The following is a 25895-nucleotide window of genomic DNA, read 5'->3' on the forward strand; positions in this document are numbered from 1 at the left end:
CATCACTAGCATTAGTGGTTGGTGCATAAATCTGAACAATAGTTGCATTGACTGGATTTCCTTGTATGTGGAATGATATCCTATCACAGACAGAATTGTACTTCAAGACAGATCTTGAAATTTCCTTTTTAAGAAAATCATTTTATTTGGGGCTCATACAACTCTTATTGCAATCCACATATACATCAATTGTGTAGAGCATATTTGTACACTCGTTACCCTCATCATGCCCTCATCATTGTGCTCCACTGAAGAAATGTCCTTTTTATGATGAATGCAAATCCATTACTCTTGAATCTATCATGCCTAGCATAATTTCTCCTATGCATGCTTGATTCAAAATGGCCAATGTCAGTCCATTTTAACTCATTAATGCTTAGAATATTGATACTTTTGATGACTTCAATTTCCTGGACTCAAGTTTTGTACTTTCCAAGATCCGTTTACTAATAGATGTTTGTTAGTGTGGTAGTTACATAATCTGGTGTTAATTTAAGGATTGAGAGTGTAGGAGTGAAGTCTAGCCTGTTAATCAGGATATAGCCAATGAGGCCTCTGTGTGGGCATGGCCTTCTCCTGAGGATTCTGGGAACTTGGGATTTGTCCCCTTTGGAGGGGAAGTTTCTCTCTCTCTCTCTCTCTCTCTCTCTCTCTCTCTCTCTCTCTCTCTCTCTCTCTCGGCTTACTCCCTCTGAGACATCCCTGAGAAGAAGCCACATGGTCCTACCCTGATGTGGCCAGTGCCCTGAAATGGAGGAATAACCTGAAGACCCCTCCCAATGCTGAGATGTTTATAATGCCAATGGATCCTCAAGACTTTCCAATCACTAGCCTGTGATCTTCCTGCATTAGGGATCATTTCATGTGTTTTGAGAGTCTGAAGAGGAATTTATAAATTGGTATCGGATATATGGGCTAATATCAGTCTTATGGACTTCATCTGGACTGGACTCGGATGCTTTCTCAATATTCAATTGCTCTTGTACATAAAGCTCTTTCTTATACATATATGAGAGTCTGTGACTTGTTTCTCTAGTCTACCTAGGCTAAAACATTATGGTTCCTTGGGAGTGGGGTGCTAGAGAAACAAATCATAAAGATGGAGCGTGGATGTGTCTTTGACTTCCCCCTCATGGTAGTGTTTCTTCTTTGGCTAGCCAGAGGTCAGACATGTCCATGAATTTTGCTGGGTTGTATTCTGGAAAGAATATGAGAAGCTAAAGTTTCCATTATTTTCTTTGCTTGTAGTCTTTGGTTATTCATGTGTAAAATGGCAGAAAATGAAAGTTGTTAATGTATATTATTAGGGGTAGAAATCACCCCTTGAATTTCTCACAGACCATGCTTGTTAGAGAAACTGGCTGGCTAAGGTCAAAATGGCTGACCTAAGGCCTGACCCTGGCTTGAGACAGTGCTTTCAGAGGACTAATTCCATATTTTGTATCAATAGAATCATTTAGATAAGGATTAAGATTAGCTAAATAAGGATTGAACTTGACTGCTTTAAGCATTGAGTTTAGTATTTGATTCTACTCTGTTTATACTGATGTCTTCTGCTTATTATTGTTGATATAAGGATTCCCAGAAATGATTATTGGGAAGTGTGAAAATAGAGACCTTGTAAATCCACTTGCCATGAGCCATTAAAATTTGATCTTTAAATGGGTTTAGAACACACCTGCAAAGAAGGTTCTGAACAGATAAGTCCCACCCAGTGCTTTGGAGTACTCAGGATGTTTGTAATCTAAGAGTCTTCCTTAAGTGGCCAGTGTCCTTCAGTAACATACTGAAGAACAAAAAAGGAACTCTGGGTATTTGAATTTTGAACTAGTGGTTTTTTTCAGAAGCTTGAAAAATCTGGAACCATGAAGAAAACTCCTCTCTAAGATTGAACATTAAAGGGAGCCTGTGGCAACTGGAAATGCATGCTAGGTGACCACCTGCATCCACTTGTTGATTGGAAGTGGGATTAATGAAGCAATAAAAAGAGGCATTGAATCTGGTCACCGACACGCATGGATAGGATTTACAGGAACTAGAGGAGAAGAAGACAGTAGGTTGACTGCTCTGAAGTTCATTATCTAGCCCAAGGGGGCTACAGTTGTTGAGAATTTGTGATGGGTCTATGATACAAAGGCAAGGCGACCAAATGGGCATCTCAGTGAGGCTAAATGAGGCAGCCCACATAGATTTGACCAGAACCTGAGAAGATGAAGAGATTTTTCCACCTGTGAACTGGTACATATTGCTGCAGACTTTATGGATGGCTTGTTCTTATTTGACTTGCTTATGGATGCAGACTCACAAGGTAGCACTTGGAATGAAGTTACTTCATGTCAAAAAATATGATTGTCTCCTCAGAGAAATGGTTGATGTAAGTGGGCAGAATAGAACTACCATGTGGGGGAGGTCAAACACACATCCACTCTCCATCTTTACGATTTGTTTTTCTAGCACCCCACTCCCAAGGAACCGTAATGTGTTAGCCTAGGTAGACTAGAGAAACAAGTCACAGACTCTCATATATGTATAATAAAGAGTTTTATGTACAAGAGCAATTGAAATGTTGAGAAAGCATCCGAGTCCAGTCCAGATCAAGTCCATAAGACCGATATTAGCCCATATATCCGATACCAATTTATAAATTCCTCTTTGGACTCCCAAAACACATGGGAAGGTAATGGCATGAAGTGATTGGCTTACAAATTTTCATAAGTGGGGGAATATATTCATAGGATTATAGCATTAAGGATTAGGTGTAATTTAACTGCAATTGTTAGGAATAGGATATTTTTGTTTTATTTAATAGAATGCTATGTTTAAACGAGGGTGGTCCATTTTTGAATTGTATACATATTAGTTTTATCCTATTAGGTACAGATATGATTTTATTTTTGTTTGAAAATTATATATGGCTAAAGAGTTATGTGAAAGTGTCAGATTCACAAGGAGTGGCCTATGGTAGTTACATAATCTGGTGTCATAGTCTGTCAGTCAGGATATAGCCAATGGTGCCTCTGTGTGGGCCTGGCCTTCTCCTGAGGATTCTGGGTACAACTCGGGATTTTTCCTCCTTGGAGGAGTAGACACACTCTCTCTCCTGGCTCACTCCCTGTGTGACATCCTTGAAGAGAAGCCATGTGGACCTACCCTGATGCAGCCAGTGACCTGAGCTGGAAGAACAACCTGGAGACCCCGCCAGCGTTGAGATGCTTACAACATCACTAGATTCACAAGATTTCCAACCCACCGGCTTAGGATCTTCCTGCTTTTGGTATCGTTGCATGTATTCATGAGTCTGAAGAGGACTTTATAGATTGGTATCTGGACAATACGGGCTAATATCAGACCTATGGACTTGATCTGGACTGGCCTTGCACGTTGTCTCAATATTCAATTGCCCTTGTATATAAAGTTCTTTCTTTTTTTTAATTTTTATTTTTTATAAAGTTCTTTCTTATACACACATGAGAGTCTATGGCTTTGTTTCTCTAGGCTATCCAGACTAACATAGTAAGATAATGTAGACACTGGCTCTTCTATGTTCGTAACAGGTTATAGAGGGGGCATGATCTGAAACGAGAAAACCTATAGAGAAAATATAACAGACAAACCATAGGGGTCCCTGAAGCACTAGAAACTCCATGGCGCCAAATTTCTTAGGCCAGGTTTAAATACCCTTCCTGTCATGTAGCCTGTGTCTCATGCCAAGAAGGCACACACTAACAGTTTATAGTTCCTTTCAAGTATACAAAGGAGCATGAACACTCCAACCAAGTTGGTCACAGACAGGAGGGGAGGACCAGGTTGGGAACAAAAAATAACTGATCAGTTTGTAGATGGCTGCTTCCTGCAGCTTTTGCCAGGGAGCAGGAACCAATGTGACCATTTTATCTCAGGTGGAGACAGGCCAGCAGCTGTTTCATCAGCTCTCTTGGATGAGTCATCAGCACCCTTTCACGGCCTTCACCCATGAAAGGTGGTGGTCCTGTCCCATTTGCTTAAGGAACAAACAGATTTTTCATGACAGATGTTTAGAGCAATTTCATTTCATTGTGAGCCATTCTCCATCAGCAAACAAAGATCCCTCAAGCTTTAATACATCCACATCATTATGGTAGGCTTTACTTTAAGAATGTAGCTCTTCCAGTCATAATTTGAGTGCCTTTTGACCTGAGGGGCTCACCTTCTGGCACTGCATCTGACAATGTTCTGCTACCATTCATGAGGTTTTCAGTATCTAACACATCTACAGCTAGCCATAAAGTGTCCAGTGGCTAATTCCTCTGAAGTGGACAGCTATTCGTTCTTCATAGTCTGTTCTTAGTCTGGAAGCTCTGCTGAAACATGATAACTTTGAGTGACACTGCTAATATTTGAAATACCAGTGGCATTGCTCCCGGCATCACAGCAACACCCAAGTCACCAGTGTGGGACACACTGCCATGCGGTAGTTGATGGAGATACTGAGACATGAAAAAGTTGTCAAGGGTTAATCAGGTAACCAGTGCCATGAAGTAGATAATGAATCATGGTGTTTGTTTCAGAGTAGACGTACGCTCCACGCAGTTTTCAATGGTTGATTTCTCTGAACTAGATTTCCATTACTTTCTTCTAGGTGGATGTCAGTCACCAGACTGCCTGTTAGATGAGGGAAGTGTTAATCATTCAAATCCCTCAGGTACTTGTGCAAAAGCTATGCATAGCTTTAAGTAGGAAAATAGGGCACCCTTCACCAGTACTCTGAGTCATTTTGAGCAGACAGTAATTGTTAAGGTTGTGTCCACTTGTGTAGGCCATGAATCTCAATTATTTGGCAATAATGATGTAGTCATCCCCATGATGACTTCTGAAATAATGTAATCACTTCTGTGATAAGATATGTTGTGTCACTCAGTCAGAGTAAACTTCCTTTCAATTGATTGACTGGTAAAGCATATCTTATCCACTATGTGTACATGTTCTAACAAAGCTCTTTTACTTTCTACTGTATATGGATCTTGCATCTGACTCATCCGCTCACCTCTCATTTTTGGGACTCAAGTAAGCATCTTTTGCTGCTACTTTCCTGAAATTCATTTGTCTCAGAAGCTGGTGAGTTAGCAGTCTGACATCTTCACTGCTGACTTTGGATTCATTCACTACTGCAGCCAGAAGCCTGCCATATAACTGCTGATCTTGGTTTTGTCCGCCCTTGGAGCTCTGTGAGTCAGGAGAAGCCTCCAGTCTGACATATGATCCACGGAACGATCCAGCCTTCACAGGCTCCAAAAGCCATTTCCTTGAGTTAAATCTCAGCATATGTAAACTTCCTTAATTTTGGTTCTCTAGATAACTCCACCTAAGACAGTAACTAATAATCACAATCAGTTATGTTCAGACTGAAAGGAAGAAATTGTTTTGGACTATGCCTCTGCATTAGCAATTGCAATCCTTCTCTTTTATCTATTCATTCATATTGTAATAATTTACTGGATACCTGTCCTGTGGAAGGGCCTCAGGCAAGTATTATGACAATACAGAAATGAACCAGATATTTAAGGAATACACAGCTAGAAGGGAAGATGGCATTAAAGCAATGAGTGAGCAAGGTGACGAAACCTTATAGGATAATGTAAGATATGAGAGGAAGAAATGTGTGCTTTTCTTGGGAAAATTATTTTATTTGTTCCAAATCTAAATGTCAAAGTTAGTATAATAGACTACTCTGTCTTAGTTTAATATCTGTTTTATTAATATTAACATGGTATTTGAGGGAAACCATGGAGTTTCATGGACAATAATTCTTTGGAACATATTCAGGTCTCCTTCATTCTGATTTTGGATATAGTTTCCCTTATATTGCCTACACACCTGAACTTTATACCATTCAGAAATGTGGACATGGATAATTAAGCATTAAGTAAAAACATTTCTGCTCGAATAAATTACTTTCTGATGGAAGGAAGCTGTTTTCACAGTATGATTCTAATTACCATTTACTGAGTGGAAAAGATAAATAATGTGTCCTATTTGACAAACCTAATTGCCTGTAAGATTTTTGTATTTTTAAAATCCCCACTGCCATTGAGTTGATTCCAGTTGATTCTATAGGGTTGAATAGCAACCCTATAGAACAGAGGAGAATTGACCCTTTGGGTTTCTGTGACTATAAAATTTTAAGGAAGCAGAGAACCTCATATTTCTCCCACATTTAAATTTAATTTTAAAAGGTTCTTCAATTAAACTGTTTGTTCATTCCCTCTCTTATTTTCTCCTTCATTCCGTCTTTTGCTCTTTTTTTAAAAGGTATTTCAAAAACTCAGTAATCTGCCTGTCAACATGTGTGGAGTCACTGAATTTTTGTCTTTATAAACAAATTAACTGCCATTGAGTTAATCCAACTTATAGGAACATTTTAGGGCAGAATAGAACTGACCTTGTGAGTTTCTGAGACTACAAATATTTATGGGAGTGGAAAGTCTCATCTTTTTCCTGCTAAGTGTCTGGTAGTTTTGAACTGCTGACTTTGAGGTGAAACCCACTCTGTCCCCAGGGATCCTCCCTTTATAAGGATTTATCCATTAACCAAGGTCTACTCTCCATTCATAAACTCCCCCTCAGCTCATTAAGTTGAAAGATAGTAAGTTATATATTTTTAAAAATCATTTTATTGGTGACTCGTACAATTCTTATCACAATCCCGACATACATCCACTGGGTCAAGCACATATATACATTTGTTGCCATCATCATTCTCCAAACATTTGCCTTTGACTTGAACCTTAATATCAGCTGCTCATTTTCCCCCTCCCTCCCCACTCTCCCCTCCTTCATGAGCACTTCACAATTCATAAATTATTATTATTTTGTCATATGTTTCACTGTCTGCCATCTCCCTCCAGCCCTCTTCTCTGCTATACATCCCCCAGGGATGAGGCTATATGTAGATTCTTGTAATCAGTTTGCCCTTTCTACCCCACATTCCCTCCACCCTCCAGCATTGCCACTCTCACCACTGGTCCTGAAGGGGTCATCTGTCCTGAATTCCCTGTGTTTCCAGCTGCTATCTGTACCAATGTACATCCTCTGGTATAGCCAGATTTTCAAGGTAGAATTGGGATAATGATAGTGGAGGGAAGAAAGCATTCAAGAACTAGAGGAAAGTTATATATTTCATCCTTGCTGCCCTGCATCCCAACTGGCTCACCTCCTCCCCACAACCTTTCAGTAAGGGAGTGTCCAGTTGCCTACCGATGGGCTTTGAGTCTCCACTCTTCACTCACCCACATTTACAATTGTCTGTTCTTTGAAGCTTGATCCCTAATCCCTTCCATAGCTTGTGGTCACACAGGTTGGTGTGCTTCATCCCTGTGAGCTTTGGTGCTTCTGAGCTAGATGACCACTTGTTTATCTTCAAGCCTTTAAGACCCCAGACACTATATCTTTTGATAGTCAGGCACCATTAGCTTTCTTCATCACATTTGCTTATGCACACGTTTGTCTTCAGTGATCATATCAGGAAGGTGGGCACCCACTTATATGCTTTTTAGTTCTTTGATATCTGATAACTGGTCCCTTCTACACCTCATGGTCAGACAAGCTGGTGTGCTTCTTCCATGTGGGCTTTGATGTTTCTCAGCTAGATGACTGCTTGTTTATCTTCAAGCCTTTAAGACCCCAGATGCTATATCTTTTGATAGCAGGGTACCATCAGCTTTCTTCACCGCATTTGCTTATGCACACATTTTTCTTCAGCAATCATGTCGGGGAGGTGTGCATCCTGGAATGCCAATTTAATAGAACAATGTGTTCTTGTATTGAGTAAGTGCTTGAGTGGAGGTCCAATGTCCATCTGCTGCCTTAATAGTAAACCTATAAATATATACTTGTAGATCTACTTCCCCACACTCTTATATAAATATATTTACATATGTACATTCCAGTCTTTCAACCTCTATAAATACCCTTTGTTGCCTAGTTCTTTCCTCTATTTTCTTTTACTTTCTTCCTTTCCCACTATCATGTTCAGTCTTCATTTGGATTTCAGTAATATCTCTCGGTTACCTTGCCCTTGCTGAATCCCTACCAGGCCCCTCACACCCTCCTTGCCAGTGATTTTGGATCACTTGCTGCTCCCCAGTTCCTGGGTTGGTCAGCGCCACCTCCTTACCCCTGCCTCCCCCTCTCCCGTGTCCCCCCGGAACCATTGGTCCCATTGTTTTCTCCTCCAGACTATTCATCCAGTCTATCTTATCTATATAGATCTGTAGACATACTAATATGAACCAAAAATCAAGTTATAGCAAGATAGGCGATGAATGAGAACAAAGCGATGACAACAAAAAAGAATACCAATTACCCATAGAAGAATAAATTAATTAAAAGAAAAAAAATTAGAAAGAAAGTAAAACCTGTAAATAGATCAAGGTCTGATTTTTTTAATCTCTAGGCATGTCCTTCAGTCAGGTCCGATGGGGTACTGAGTCTGTCCTTTGTACTCCCTCAGGGACTCCCTGCTCTGCTCCCACCGTTGCTCTGATGCACGCTTTTAGTGGTTTTGCCTTGGTATCCCAGGGTCAGTCTGGGTCAGTCCCGACACTAAGTCTCCCGTGTTATCCCCCTTAGGGCCCTGGGCCATCAAGGGACAGCATGTCTGATTATGGGATCAGCCATATTGTCCACTTTGTGCTTTGGCTCCTCAGAGCATCCTCCAAGCCTGGTGGGTCAGGCTGTGCTCCACTCTCTCTTCCTCCCCCTTCATTTACTCCCATTTGCTGTGATCAGACATTAGCTCCCATTTGCTCTGATCTCCCCTACCTGCAGCTTCAGTGCCGTCCTCTCACGTAAATTATTCTGGGATGGAGGGACAGTTGTCCACGTAGCTGGTATGTGGGTCGAGTCCACAGGCCCCTCCACTGCCTCCCCATCCCTTGCCAGCACACTGCATTTGTCGGCATTGGCTACCTTATGTATCCCTGGATTTGGTCTTGCCCCTGCCATACTACCTGGACCTCACCCCTGGAGTGTTTGTATACAGTAGCTATTTTCCTGTGCCCCTTTTGCATTTACCTTTCTGTTCTTTTTAAATATATATATATTTACCTCAGTGGACTCATGGTCTGTGATCCACCTTGAGTTTATTCTTGTGCATGGAGTGAGGTAAGGGTCTTGCTTCATTTTTCTTCAGGTAGATACCCATTTTTTTCCAGCACCATTTATTGAAGATAGCATCTGATTCCCATTTAATATTTTTTTGGCCCTTATCAAAAATCAGTGGCTTGTATGCTGATGTTTTTATTTCTGTGTCTTCAGCTCTTTTCCATTGGTCTGAATATCTGTCATTATACCAATACCACACTGTTTTGACTACTGTGACCGTACAGTACATGCTAAAGTCATGTAGAGCAAGCTCTCCCACTTTGTCCTTCTTCTTGAGGAGTTTTCTGCTAATTCTGGGTTTCTTCCCCCTCCATATGCCGTTGGTAATCTGTTTTTCCAATTCTTTGAAGAAGGATGGTGGTATTCATATTGGTATAGCATTAAACTTACATAGTGCCTTGGGCAGAACTGACATCTTTACTATATTGAGTCTGCCAATCCATGAGCATGGGATATTCTTCCATTTGTTGAGGTCACTCGATTTCTTGAAGTACTGTTTTATAATTTTCCTCATACAAATCTTTTGGTTTTTTTTAGTCAGGTATATCCCTAGGTATTTCAATTTGTGCTTGACTATTGTAAAGGGTACTACCTTTTTAATCATCTCTTTTGGGATCTTGTCTGATGTGTAGAGAGCAGTCCAATAGACTTCTGTTTGTTGATTTTGTATCCTGCCACTCTGCCATATTCCTCTATTGCTTCCAACACTCTGCTTGTGGAGTTTAAGGGATCTTCAATATATGGAATCATATCGTCTGCGAATAATGATAATTTAGCCTCTTCCTTTCCCAGATGAATACCTTTAATATCGTTCCTTTGTCTTATGTTGTTAGCTAGGACCTCCTGCATGATGCTAAATAGGAGTGGGGACAGAGGGCATCCTTGTCTGGTTCCATTTTTCAGTGGAATTGTTTTAGTCTTTTCTCCATTAACTACCACACTGACTATTGGTTTTTCATGTATGGCTTGTGTAATATTGAGGAATTTTCCTTCTATTCCTATCTTTTGAGTGTCTTAAACAGGAATGAGTGTTGGATGTTGTCGAATATTTTTTCTGCATCTATTGATATTATCGTGTGGTTCTTATAATTTTTCTTGCCAATGCGGTGAATAATGCTGATGGTCTTTCCTATGTTCAACCATCCCTGCATCCCTGCATCCCTGGTATGAATCCCACTATGTCATGGTGAATTATTTTTTAAATATGCTTTTGTATTCTATTGGTCAATATTTGGTTAAGGATTTTTGCATCGATGTTCATTAGGGATATTGGTCTATAGTTCTTGATCCTTGTGGCATCTTTTCCTGCTTTAGGTATCAGAGTTATACTAGCTTCATAGAAAGAGTTTGGGAGTTTTCCGTCTTTTTCTACGTTCTGGAAGAATTTGTATAGGATTGGTGTCAGTTCTTCCCTGAATGCTTGATAGAATTCTCCTGTGAAACCATCTGGACCAGGGGATTTTTTTTGTTGGCAATCCCTTGATTACCTTGTCTATTTCTTCCATTGCTATGGGTCTGTTCAGGTTCTTGACATCCATCTGGGATAGTCTAGTGAGGGATTGTGTTTCCAATATTTGTGCATGTCTTCCATATTGTTGAATTCATTAGAGTATAGACCTTCATGGTACTGTGTAACGATTCTTTTGATTTCATTAGGGTCCATTGTAATGTCTCCTGTTTCATCCCTCATCCTTGCAAATGTTATTTGTTCCTTCCTTTCTTTGGTTAGGTTTTCCAGAGGTCTATCAATTCTGTTAATTCTTTCAAAGAGCCAACTTTTTGCGGCATTAATTTTTTCCATAGATTTATTGTTTTCCCTCTCCTCTATCTTGGCTCTGATTTTTATTATGTGTATCCTCTTGCTATTAGTAGCGTTGTTCTGTTGACTCTGCTGTAATTGGTGTAATTTTTGTGTCAGCATATTATCCACGAGTCTCTCTTCTTTTTTAATGTTTGCCTTTTTGCTATCAACCTTCCTCTGATAAATGCCTTTGCTGTATCCCATAGGTTTTGGTACATTGTATTTTCTTTCTCGACGATTTCTAGAAACTTCCTGATTTCATCTCTAAACTGGGTCAATACCCACTCCTTTTGGAATAGGAAATTGTTCATTCTCCAATTGTTTGTCCTTGTTTTCTTCACAATCCTTCTGTTAATTTCCAGCTTTATGGTGCAGTGATCAGAGAGAGAGGTTTGTATAACCTCTATGTGCTTGAATTTAGTCAAGTTCGACTTTTGTCCCAGCTTGTGGTCTACTTTCTAATATGTGCCATGTGGTCTCTTGAAAAAAATGTGAATTATTTTCTTGTGGGTGGAAAGCCCTGGAAATATCTATCAAGTCAAGTCATCCAATTATGCTATTAGATCTGTAGCCTCCTTGTTGACTTTTCTCCTAATGATCTGTCTTTTTCAGAGAGTGGTGTATTGAAGTCACCAGCTATAATTGTTGAGCCTGTGATCTCTTTTTTCATCTCTTGGAGTGTTTGATTTACGAATTTCGCAGGTCTCTCGTTAGGTGCATATATGTTTATTATGCTCACTGGTTCTTGGTCTAATGTTTCCTTGAGCATTATATAGTGTCCCTCCTTGTCTCTTGTTATGGTCTGTATCCTTAGTTCAATTTGGCCAGCTATTAAGATTGCTCCCCCTGCTTTTTTTTCATTACTATTTGCTTGGTATATTTTTCTCCAGCCTTTAATTCTCAACCTGTTTTTGTCTGAGATGAGTCTCCTTGGAAGCAGCAGATCGGTAGGTTATGTTTTCTCAGGCAGTCTGTCAATCTCTGCCTTTTAATGCCCGAGTTCAGTCCATTAATATTCAGTGTTGTTATATCCATCTGTGGACTCTGATGTCATCTTGTACCTTTTGTGTTAGATATTTTCCTATTATCCATCTTATCCACTTGTGTTGTGTGTGTGGTTTATGTTTGCCTTCTTTCCACTATTGAGCTGATGCTATCCTGGGTGCTGTTTCCTCTTTGTCGTCCTATGGGTGGAGTCGCTCTATGTGATGGTCTATTATTTGCCCTCGGTGAGTGTTGATCTTCTGACCATACTGGATTGGCAAGGATCTTTTGCAGGGCTGGGTTTCTTTTTATGCATTCTTTGTGGTTGTCCTTTTATGGGAAGGCTCTTACTTCTCCATCTATTTTAATAGATAATTTGGCTGGGTAAATATTCTTTGGTTTGCGTTGTTTTCCTTCATTTTTTGGAATATGGTATTCCATTTCTTCCTCTTTTTCATCGTTTCTGCTGGTAGGTCTGTGCATACTCTTACTGGGGTATCTTTATATGTGACTGCTTTTCCCTAGCTGCTTTATGATCTTCTCCTTTTCCTCATAGTTGGAGAATTTGACAATTATGTATCTTGGTGACATCTTCTTGGGATTAAGTCTGGCTGGTGTTCTTTCAGCCTCTTAAATGGTTGCTTGATCTTCATTTATTAAGCTGGTGAAGTTTTACTCTGATAATTCCCTTGCTATTTTTGCTGTTGACTTCTTTGTTGTGTCTTGTTCTGGTAGTCCAATTATTCTAATATTGTTTCTTTTCATAGCATCTGACATGTTTCTTCAGCTAATTTGATTGTCATGTTTGACTGCTTTTCCCGTTTGCTGAGGTCTGCTTGGTTATCCTTCTATGAACTAGCTGCCAGTAGCTCTACTGAGTGGTTAGGTTATCACTATATATTCCTGTGGTTTCACTCTTAGGCTAGCCATCCAGTATTCCATTATTTGGCATGTGTGTTGACTATTCCTCTCATGTGACACAGGTTGGGTTGTTGTGGGCCCATGAGGGCGTTGCTTCCCTGGGCCAATCTCTAAGTAGGCTTCACGGTTCTTGGAGCACGTTGGTTGGCCTGTGGTGTTTTCCTCTGTAACTGGAGTGCTGAGGAGGGCATGTGGGTATATCCTCCTTGGTGTAGAGCTCTGTAGTTGCCAGGGGAATTACCATAAACAGATAGATCACATTGGAGATTGGGTGGATGTTCCCACAGTAGCGTGGAGCCCCACCAGTGGTGGTCTGGAATTTCCCCCAGTCACTTGCAGGACCTCGGGATTTAGGCTGTCAGCTCCCACTGTTTGTAGGGGAGAATCCCCTGCTGCTTTGTGTGTGGAAGAGGACCAACATGAATTCCCTAGCTGCTTGCCAAGCCAATAAGTGTGGGTGGTATCTCCCTCAGTTGGGCCTTCACAATTTCCCTAGTCAGAGGGGAGTGGCCCGGAGGCTGCTAGTGGCTTGTGGCAGGAAAGGGAGTGAAAGGAGAGGAAAAAGAGGCAAAGAAGAAGACACAGACTGGAGCAACAATTCCAAGCAAACCGACACTCACTCACACACACACACACAACTAAAATGCACCGAGGAAACAAAAGTGAAAAGAGTAAAAAAACAACAACAAAGGAGAGCTGAATCTGTTGAGGCTCTGATAGGAGAGAGAGAAAAGCTAGAAGAGGAGAAAAGAAGAAAAGGTGAAAGAACACAAAAAAAGAAAGAAAAAGAAGTAAAACAGAAAAGGAGAGAAAATTAAAAAATAGATCAAGAAACAGCTGAACCCATGTTGTGCTGTGTGTAGCACTGAGTTGTCCTGTGTGCAGCACTGTCTTAGGTGTCAGGCTTCCCACCAGGAGGACAGGGTTGCCCTAGGCAGAGTGTAGGGGTCTGGGAACCAGCTGTTGCATGTGAAAGGAAGGAGAGGGAGAAGAGAGAATCATACAAGCCGAGAGATAAGTAAATGGAACAAATATAGAAAGTGGAAAGAAAGAAAAAGAGAAGAAAGAGAACGACTGAGAACAAATACCCAACTGTGTTCACTAAGATTGGTGTGATGGTAAAGAGGGAGGAGAGAGATGGAGAGAGAAGTGAAACTAAAGAATAAAGAGATAGTTGATCCCTGGTTGCTTGAATGTGGGGCCAGAGGGGTTTAAACTCTTCCTCACAATGGCAGGTTGGTGCGCCCTTTTAATGCCGGGACCCAGTGGTGCTGGGCAGAATTGCCCTAGTTGATGACATCACCTTAGGTGTCCGAGGGAGGTTTCCTCAGCAGCACAGCGTGGTGTAGGTTTCTGTCCCAGCTGCCTTGTGTGGTGTACAGCACTCCCACGGCGGGCAGGCTGGAGATTTCTCTGCTATTTGGGTTGACTTGCCCTAAGCAGAGGGTATTGATCTGGAAGCTAGTAATGGCATATGATAGGAGAGAGTTGGAGAGAAGAGGAGAAAGAGGGAGAAAGAAAAAAACAGGGAAAAAGAAGAGAGCAAAAAAAACCTCAACATAAACCTGAGCTCATTGAGACTCACTGTGGTGGGTAAGATAGAAGGCTAGTGGATAAAGAGAGAAGAATTAGAGTAGTAGGTAAGGAGATAACTGAGACTTGATCACCTGTCCATGAGGTTGGAGGAGTTCCAACTGTTCCTCAAGGTAGCAGGGTGGTGTGCCCATTTGATGTAGCGTTCCACAGATGCTGTGTGGGATTACTTTCAAAGGCAAGATCGCACCTGTGGCCAGTCATCAGTTGAGTGCTGGAGTTTGCTATCGTACCTGCCTTGTGCTGTATGTAACCCTGCAGCAGGGGTAGGGGCTGGGGTGCTCTCACAGCCCTGTCTAGGGCCGCCGGACAGGCAGGGTCTCTCCAGCTACATGTAGACTCACTGAGAGGGAAGCTGGGCTTACTGTCCTATCTAGTCTGCTGGTGTTTATTAGATCCGAGGATTTTACTATTTTTTTATTTATTCATCTATTTATTTATTTATCCCCCTGGTCAGCTAGAGTAAAATCAAATTAAATTGTCTCCCATAGTCTCTGGGATTCAGCTCCATGCTGTTTGATGCTGAGATTTGCTACAGCAGGTCATTGTTAGGCAAAAAGCCACCAGGCCCTGTAGTTCAGTTCTGGCATTCCTTAGCTTGGTTTCTTCTTATGCTGATTTATCTTACCCCCTCCCCTGCACCCCTCCTATGTGCTCCTTGGAGCTAAGCAACCAGACTGGGGTTTGCGTTTTTAACCAATAATATATATTTCACCCCTTTTTTATTATGCTTGTGATGTGCTCCAATTTGGGGGCAGTTGGGCTGACCCCAGAGGGGGAGATCCAGCTTATCAGGGGGTTTGTTTCCTCCTCGGCCAATTGGAACTAAGTTTGCTCCCTGGACTCCCAACTTTCCACTAATTTTCTTCCACACCACGATCTATCTGAGGTAAAAATCTGCTTTTTCATCTACTCTAAATTATGACTACCCGCCACTGTCACTCCCTAGGCTGTGATCCCCGGTGTGGGGCTCTCCTCGTGTCTGGGATTCTGTCCCCTTTAGGGCGTCAGCCTGCAGAAATCACTGCTCCCTGCAAGGGTGCAGCTGGAGCCTGCAGGCTTACCAAAGCTAAAGTGCTTTAAAATATCCTTGGTTTTCTTTGTGAGTGGAAATCACACACAAAAAAGGAGGTTCAGGAGAGACCCTAGTACCCTACTTCTAATTTCAGGACTCCCTGTTTCCCTCACTTTACCTCCTAATTTTCTGGTCTGGCAGCAGGAGCTCCGGACGGGTGAGTCCTATCAAGTCGCCATTTTTTCCCAGTCCCGTGAGTTATATTTTTTAAAGTTTTATTTAATGTAGTTGAGTTTTCCCTTATATAATGATAGCAAAGTGTAATGCAATGAATGGTTTAATATTGCTCTTCTAGTCAAAGTTTTTGTTATGATAAACAACCTTAATATCCTGATGTGTCTGAGTAAGAAGTTGGGGAGAATATACTGGTTGGATTATATGATTTGTTCTGAGTAATTAATAGCAGGGTTAATTGTAATTGTCAACTGGCCGGGTCTGAGATGAGCCACTTCAGAAGTAGAAGAGTATGTGTGCATGTGGGGGGGGAAGGGGAGTTGGTGGGGGGTGGTGAGGGGTTGTTGTCTCACTACTAAGAATTGAGAGGAGCCAGAATGGAACATATACTTTGTACTCTGAGATTTCTAAACATTTAACCAACTTGATAAAGGAGACGTCTTTGACGCCAAAAGAGTGGCAGAGAAGCAGTAGCAGTAGGACTAAGAGCCCGAGAAGTGGACTTTCCAGACCACAGAGCTCGTAAAGCTGAGTTTTAGGGCTAGGGAGCTGGCTTACGTAGTGGCACGCTTCCGGAGACTTACTTGGGGGAGCGGAGTTTACCGACCCAGGGACCTGTGGTTGTGTGCCTGCAGTTTGGGTCTTATAATAGATGGCTTGCCCTTTTGGCATTTATTGGCAGCCATAAATGAACTTTGTAACATTGCCTAAGCTGGGCATAGGGCGGGCCAAGTGGTGAAGGGCCAAAGAGAGGTAGCCTGCCTGTAGACGAAGCAGAGAATAAGAAAGAAATTCTGATTGAATAAATTGTATCCTGAGCATTTATCATCTGAACTGTCACCTGCTAACTTCTTTATTAATTCTCATAATTTTGAACCTCTTCTGTGAGATCTTTATTCTGTTTGGAATAAAGTGAAAAATTTCCATGAGTTATCAAACTCAACCGCAAAAGTAGACAGTCAGGCCTGGTATGGTTTGTGTCAGAATAGGGTGAAAGGATGGTTGGTAGAGCTTTGTCTGCATCTGCCTGGTGGTAATCAGTCTTGAGAGACTGTGGAGGCCAGATGTGGCTTTCACCCCAATTTTCTTTACAAATATATACAATAATTTGATTACATCAAATTTACAGTTGAAATTTAATGAGTCATACTTCTTCACGTCTGTATTTAATGTTGTGTGCCATCAAGATGCTTTTGACTGGAGTGGCCTTCGATGGCAGCATGGAACTGCCTGCAGGGCGTCGAAGGCTGTACATTTTACCGGAACCCACAGATAGCTCTGTGGAGGGACTGGTGAGTTTGAAATGGTGACCATTTGCTTAGAAGCCAAGCACCTTCTGATTCTATACCCCTTGCATACAAAGAAGCCTTGATTACCAGGTTATGACAAAATAATTCTTCAGAGTGTAACTGATAACCAGGTTGAAGAGTATTCTGAATTTCAAACATTTTGAGAGTTTTGGGGATGTATATAAGAAGTGAAATAAATTTTTAATGCAGATGCTTCACTAAAAGAAATTACATGAGGCATTTTCATGAGAAAAAACTTAAAATATTTTAGATATAAAACTTGGGGAATGTTTCTAAGTCTTCTTACTATGCAGAATAACAAAAATTAGTTTGAAGAGTTGTTTGGGATAAAAACAACAACCAACTGAATTATTTTATTTGGCTATTTTCCAACTAGCAGACTCTGAACGTTTGAAATCGTGTCCTTATGTTGTTCTGACTATAAACTTTAAATGAACCCAAATATATTAACAATATTGATATTTTTAAATGAGATGCCCTACTAGTATTACATCCATATGTGCTGACTCTAATTGGGAAAAATTAGATTTAATATTTGCAAGAAGTCAGCCCCCCGATACAGCTGTTCCCAAGGCCTGCGTCCCCTTTGGGCCTACATATGCAAACATCCCAGAATGCATATTCCTGAATCACCAGCAATTATGGAAAAGATCCAGATTGCAAAATTTTTATAAATAATTTCATGGTTGATCTTACAGCATAACAGCGTTTAATTACTCATATACTGGCACAATTGTACTCACAAACAAGCATCTGCATATATAGAACAATTTAAATGATCACGTTTCCACCTAATACAAAATCATGCAGCACTCACAAACCTTAGTATAATTACATGCACACCACTCATGAACGGCAGTGTAACTGTCATGGGACTGGATGTTACTTGTAATATTTCCTTTCTCGTGTTTTTGGAATTGTATCAATGGCTCATCATAGACACATATTTTGTACTTCTCAAGCAATAGACTATGATTTATAATCCCACTCTCGTGATAATTTCCACACAGTATGTAACTTACAGCTTTTCAGCGTTTTAACATAAAAATATTAATATCTATTCAAAGTATCTGCTTATATCTTTCTCTTTCATTTTTTTATTTTACAGGAAGTTCAGCAACTCAATGGATTTATTTGCCTATCAACAAGTTATGGAGTCACTGAACTAATGTATTCATAATTAATTGAGAGGGGACATAAGAGGAAAATTACGATGAGAAATTTGTCTTCTAAAGAAAAATAAGTGTATAATCTATCAATAAATACATTTCAGAATTATATGCATATTTCCTTTCTGATACTCCCACTCCGTTGCAGCAAATACAAATTGCATAAAATACTGATGACTCCGAAGAACTATAAAATAGCTATGATTTTGCTCTAATTCTAAGCTAATGAGTTAGTTACCTCACTGCAGTTTGTGAATTCAAGCTGAAACATGAAACTCAAGAGTCAGACAAAGCTTTATTGCCAACAGCACCGCAGAGCAATTTGAGCTTCATACATGCCAATGATGTTTGGCCCATTTGAAAAGGAGCATGCAAAGATGCAGGTGGATTGTGTGCATGCAGTGGGTTTGTATAACTGAGGTCCCACCAGCTTAAGGAATCCTGGGTTTAAGAAACCGTAGTACATAAGTGGGGACCAACCCATGCTCTGGAAGAGACATTATCTTTAATATATTAGATAGTCTGTTTCATTTATCTCTCTAACTTCTGCTTCCTTGCAACAAGAATCTAGATAAAATATAGTTAGTGTCTTTGCACACAAAAAGCATGGAAATGTGAGACACCCGTGACTGTCTTTCAACAATCTCTGTTCATTGCTCTTACATCATTTTGGCTTATGAAAATAGTTCCATGGCTCCACTACAACAATTAATCTGACTGATAGAGACTGTAACAAAATATGTTCAGATTGTCTTACAATCATTTAATTAAGGATTTCTTCAACTGAACACCATACAGCAAGGTGGGACCAGCCTACATTGTTTAACTCAGTCATGCCTTCCTGAACCATTTGGATTTCTCTCCTATGGGTGCTCCTTAAGTTTCTCCTTAGCTTAAGGAGTTAAACCATGTGCAGTGTTATTGATTGCCTCGACTTAATTTTGTCCTGCAAGGAGATCTGAGGGATATCAACCCTGACCAGTTCATATCAACCCTAGCCTATGTGTTTAGGCAGACCTCAATATTTTCACTGGGATGTGGTTGTGTATCTTTTAAGCATTTGAATGACTTTTAATGAAGCCTATAGTGTGAATATTTTACATTAATGTGGTTGTGTTTCTTTGGGTTTCTGAATTTTTTTTTATGAAGCTACTAAGGTGTAAGTCATTGTGGTAATGAATGCTTTCCCACACAAGAAGGACAAACCTGAGGATCCCCCAGAAAGTGTTACCCCTTAAATGTGATCTACATTATTTACGGGACACAGGTTAAGCATATTTCACTGATGTCACTTTCTGGCTGGCTGCAAGGCTTTAGAGTATAGAGTAGAGTTTTAATTATTAGGTTTATCCATTATTTTTATTTTCATTTTTTAATCTAAAATAAAAAGCATTTATTGAAATGACAGAAACTACATCCAGTATTTTTGATTCTCTTCTAGTTTCTCACAATTCCAGCTGGGAACCATCCTTCCAATCCATAGAATGACTGAGAATGGGATGGAGAGACACCTGTCGGCCTTACGAATGTTATACTCATCTACGGCACTTTCTAATAGTCAGACATCTTGATAACATTAAGAAAAATGACATTCAAATCATGGTCAGGGCCATCTGGAGAGAGATGAAAGACGCAGGATTCCGTTGAATTTAAGGCCTTGAAGTTACATTTGGACGAGTGGCTCAAAGGCATTTTTCTTCATCGGGAAGGGGCTCTAGGAGAGGTTTGAATGGGGTTCACTTATTTCCCTTCTTATCCATTTCTCCAAATATTTAAAGTGTTCCCTTTACAGGTATTAAAGATGTTTCACTACCTTCACATCTTCAAAGTCAATATGTACATGAGATTAGTGATAACTTCACCTTTGTACCTCTATTACCTATTCATACCTAGGCCTTTTCTCCAAAAAAGGTTAAGTGCAGGGGTACAAGAGCATATTTTATGAACTATCCAGAGTTCTAACTGTTCTTCTCTTTGGTCTACATGTGCCAATACAGGAGAACTCAGAGGGTTATATAATACTATAAAATGATCATTATTCTAATAAACATGATAATGTCAAGCTAACAAGAGACCCAGGCAGATGATGAAGAACTCTGAGGCCACCTTTCGGTTGGGAAGAAGGCATGACCGTCAGACCAGTCTGTAGTTGTCATTAGGGGAAAGCAAGTTGCCTCCCTCCCAGAAATGGTGAGAGTAGAATCAGAATTTTTCAAAGTAGCTCTCTTTATCCCATACCTTTCCTCACGAGCATCACCTGGGAAATGGTGGAGAGGGAATTATTCTTTCCTGAGAAACACAGACTCAGAGACCAATGCACTTTGCTAAATTGTGTGGCTGAGAAATATCTATTCATTTTTCGAAGGAGTTTTTTTTAGAGCTGAATAATTCCAGATGCTTTGGAATGGGAAGTGCTGTGGGATGTTGATTTGATATCTTGAATAGCAATCAATTGTTAAATTACTGTTGCAATAGAACAGAGTGGGAGTAAAATATAGAATGTATTTAGTTTTCCAGGAAGTATGTGTAGCAATATTCTGTGTGATGATTTTCCCGTGGCAAGCCAGTCATCTTTGAACAGAAATCACAAATCTGGCATGACTTAGTGGTGATCTTTACAAAAGAAATATAGAGCCCTTTACTTTTTGTTCAATCAGTGGTAGTAGTAGATATGTGGTAGATATGTGCTAGACCTATCTAGGAAGGCCAAGCAATATAATGGTGGTGATCTGGTCAGTCTTGATCAGCAGTTGATTCCAGCCAATCTCATTAGGGAATGTGTCTGCACCATCAAAGAATTAGCATCAACTTGAGGCAGGAAGACAGTTTAATAAGCAATTGCTTCCATAGTTTATATCCTCAATTTGTTAGGTGCCATTGAGTTAATTCCAACTCATAGTCACCCATGTCCAACATAATTTAAATACTAATCAGTTCTGCACTATCTTCACAATTGGTATATTTAAGCCTGTTATAACCACTGTGCCCATCCACCCCATGGATGGTCTTCTTCCTCTTCTTCCTCCTCCTCCCCCTTCCTCTCCTCTGCCTTCCTCCTCTTCTTCTTCCATGGTCCATTTCTGAAACATTAGTTACTGAAAATCTTATGGATAACTCATCTTAGAGCAATCTTTAATTTGCTATTCTGTCAATTTCAAAGTGTCAGAGAGAAGAAGCCAATAAAAGTAACCCAGGTGTTAATAGATTTTTAACAGGATTCATCGGGGGAAGTATTGGCCAGAGATATGACAATGGCCTTGGGTTATGCACACAGACAGCATGATCATACCTGTTTCTGATTTTGTGTAGCTGGTACTGAGGTTGAATAACTGCAGAAAGCCATGGAGTATCATTGGGTTTTAGTTCATCTGAACCAGGTCCCACCAACAAATAAAGTTCAGATGTTTATGGGACTCTCTATAGTACCTGTTGCTAAGCAACAGTTATGAATTCTGAAGGATCTGCTTGATAGCTCTCAAGTTAATCTGATACATGGGATTAAGCTAAAAAAATTGTTACTAAGGTTCCAGTGCATACATGCACAGTTTTATTCAAACAAAATGTGTCTAAACATACCTCTGTGGTCAGAAGATGGCTCCCCACAAATTCTTTCAATGATGCACGTATCTTCTTCTTATTGGGTTGCTTCTTAGGCTACCTATCTACTAGACCACTTGAATGGCAGACACAGAAATCAATTCAAAAATTTATGGCAACTGTTTTCTAAGATTCTGAAGGAGGCATCATTATAGATTGTCTAGAAGAACAAAAGACAAACACAGGGACTAATTAGGAAGAAGTTTAAAGAAAATTGAAAAGTGCTTTGGTGAGTAAATTCCAGAAAATGTGTACACAATATATTCACCCCCCTCCCCAATCACATAATGCATTTTCTCAGTCTTCAAGGACAGCAAGAGCTGGCCTATGAGACCTTTCTCGGGAAACCTTTCCCCATCCATCCTCCATCCCTTTAGACTACTCCTTACCCCATCCACCCTTGCCCTTTCAGATACCCTTTCTTTCCCAAACTCAAAGAACATGGAAAACATTTGTCTCTTGAGGATACCAAAGCCCTACATTGATGTATAATCAAAACTCAGAATTCTTTGGGGAAGGGTTAGAGATATGGAATCACCACCTTCAGAAATGTACTCCTGTAGATTTAGATGGGGACATGTGAGAAACAGTAACTTTGCATTTTGATATTTTGTAAGAAAAGTGACTATGCTGCTGCCGCAATACTTTCTGAGGTACTCTCCTATTTTCATGGAATATGATAAAAGACAAGCGTTAGGGGCAAAGAAATTTAAAGTGTGCACCTTATATATGCATACTTGTCTCAACTCTCATGGGGGTTGATATACTGTGTGATAATATTTTTTAGAAGAATTAATACCAGACTCGTCCCAAGGAGTTGGAGATTAATGATATTCCAAATATCCAATTTTGCCAAGGCACTATTCTGCTCTATTTCTCCCCTACTCTTCTTATGAATATATTCTTTCAATTCCCTGGGTTCTGTGATTTGATGCAACATCCCAGAGAAACTACGATACTTTGAGGAAATGTTTCAAGAGGTGGTTGGTGCGGTTTAGTCTCAAACTTGAAGATCAGGCAGAGACAGTCCAAATGCAGGGGCCAGAGCCATAACCTCCAATGCCCCAAAGAAATGTGACCCAATAGAAGGCTGAACCCATAGAACAATATCACTGATATAATATGCAAGTAAAATTTTGCTGAAGATCATACTACAAAGTTTGCAGCATTACATTGACAGGGAGCTGTAAGATGAGGTTCAGAAAGGCCATGAAACATGGGGTATCATGGCTGACATCAGATGGATCTTGACTCAAAGCAGAGAATCCCAGAAAGTTTACTTGTGTTTTATTGACTATTATAAGGCTTTAAATTTTGAGGATCATAACAAACTACAGATAACCTTGAGAAGAATGAGAATTCTAGAACAATTCACTGCGCTCATGTGGAACCTGTATATGGATCAAGTAGCAGCTGTGCTGACTGAACAAGGGAAAAGTGCATGGTTCAAAATCAGGAAAGTTGTGAGATGAGGTATATCCTCTTATTATACTTAATGATTTTAGAAGTTTATTTTAAAAGTTTCTAAGAATAAAATTGTTCTAAACATTGCAAGGTAATCTAGGTTCTTGTATTGGTGTGTAGCTTGCTACTCTTTCAGTACATAGATTGCACAATATGTGTGCTTTAAATAATCACTTACAAGAACAATATTAACAGTAGTATCATTTTTTATTGCAAATTGGTATTATGACTTGAGGTCTTTTATTTCAATCAACCAAATCTAGAATAAAACTATTTGCTGTAAGTTCTAAGATTTAAAATATGTAGAGAAACAGTGAAGAATTTCCCCAAACCACAACTTTGTCAAGCAAATTAAAAATCAAATGTCTATTTTTATCAACAATCACCAAAAATACTTAAAAACAATATTATAATGATCTCAATTCTATATCCAGAGACTAATAATTTTGCTGTTGTAGACTCAGTGAGTAGATAATAAGAAAGAGAAAGTTTTTATGTGTAGCACCAATAGCTTCGTGCAGAAAAAAGTTACAAAATTCTTTGCAAATAATTAAATTTCCTAATTCTGAGTAGTCTTAGATTAATACATTTCAAGGCAAAGCACCTCCAGAGTCTTGTAACGTGGTACTGTGATAATACCACAGCTGATCCTTCATTGTTCCAGTTGAAGATTAATTATCTCTCTTCCTCCTATAATATCCATTTAATGTCTTAGAAATTGGTTTTAACTATTAGCTCTATTCATTTATTTCCTGTGAAGATGGTCTAAGCTTTATCTACTTGAACGCTAGATTTAGTATCACTTTTCATTTCCTTCTTGCTAAATACACGCTCTTCTAAAGAGCTCCATTTTAATGTCTTTTCCCCCATCTCACTCTCGACCCCCCAAAGAGACAAACATACCTATATTCACACACTGATACCCAGCTCTATTCCTGTTTTTCTTGGTTGCTTTGTTTAAGGTTAGTGTATTTGTCAAAGCTGTAAAAAGGATCACAAAATGGTAAATTTATTATGATTTATAGTTTTCTCTCACTCATACTGATCTCTTAGCAAAACAATAATCACAAAGACTGAGAAACAGGCTGGACTTCAATAGCTGTTCATCTTCCAAACTGAGGCCATGATGGAACATCCAGTTAGGTTATGCACTGTGTAAAAAATATGATAGACAATATTTTGAATTCTATTTTCATGTTGAGGAGGATGGGATAAAGCTAATGTCTTGGGCTGAGTTCTCTAGAGAAGAAAAACCAATGGAATTGATTATTATAATAATATATATAATTCATATAAATGTATATATATAATTACATACATTTAATCAAGAACATTGCTCATATAGTTGCAGAAATAGGTGGGTTCTAAATCTAGGCATGCTCTAAGTCTGTGACTCAAATGTTAGTTAGTTTAGAGGCTTCTTTGGCACAACACCCTAACTGTGGAGATGGTGAGAAAGAATGGTCGGTATCTCGATAACCGCATGGCTCATATCGTTCTACGATATCTCCCCTTACACAGTGTGCACTTTCAAAGAGATTGGGGATCAGAGGATGTAGTAGGTACATTGCTCATAGTTGCGAGGAGGAAGGATGAAAGAACTAAAGGAAAGTTATATGTTTCAATGGTGCTACACTGCACCCTGACTGGCTCATCTCCTCCCCACCACCCTTCTCTGAGGGGATGTCCAATTGCCTGCAGATGGGCTTTGGGTTTCCACACTGCACTCCCCCCTTTTTAAATGATATGATTTCTTTTCTTTGGTGCCTGATAGCTGAGCCCATTGACATCTCATGATCACACAGGCTGGTGTGCTTCTCCCATGTGGGCTTTGTTGCTTCTCAGCTAGCTGGCTGCTTGTTTATCTTCAAGCCTTAAGACCCCCAGATGCTACATCATTTGATAACCAGGCATCATCAGCTTTCTTCAGCACATTTGCTTATGCACCAACTCTGTCTTCAGCAATTGTGTCAGGAAGGTTGAGGGAGTACTTGAGTAGAGGTCCAATGTCCATCTGCTATCTTACTACTAAACCTACATGTACATAGATCTATTATTTCTCTATCATCATATAAATATATTTACATATGTACACGCCTGTATTTAGACTCCAATGATGCTCTTTGCCCCCTTGTTATTTCCTATATTTCCTCTTACTTTCCTGGGTTACATTGGCCTTCATCTAGCCCAACCAGGCATCCTATGCCCTCCTTGCCACCAGTTTTTGATCATTTGTTGTTCCCTTGTCCCTGATTTTGTTGGCACCCACTTCCTTTCCCCTGCCTTTCACTCTCCCATGTCCACCTGGTACCATCAATCCTGTTCTTTTCCCCTCCAGATTGTTTATCCCACTTATCTTATCTAGATAGACATGCAGAGACAATAATATGCACAAAAACAAGACAGAACAAAGCAACAAAAGAAAAGAAAAAACAACAACAACAAACCAATGACACAAAAAGAAAAGCTTATAAATAGTTCCAGGTCTATTTATTTACCTTTAGGAGTGTTTTCCCATTGAATCTGATGGGGTCCTCTGCTCTGGCCCCACAGTTTATTTATGCTGTTCCCCAGGGATTTCATTGCTCTGCTTCCCTGGCTGTTCTGTTGTACGCCCTTAGTGTTTTCTCTCGGTGTGGTGGGATCAGATCAGGTACAATTCCTGC

Source organism: Tenrec ecaudatus, chromosome 2 (assembly GCF_050624435.1).
Source record: "Tenrec ecaudatus isolate mTenEca1 chromosome 2, mTenEca1.hap1, whole genome shotgun sequence".
Lineage (NCBI taxonomy): Eukaryota > Metazoa > Chordata > Mammalia > Afrosoricida > Tenrecidae > Tenrec > Tenrec ecaudatus.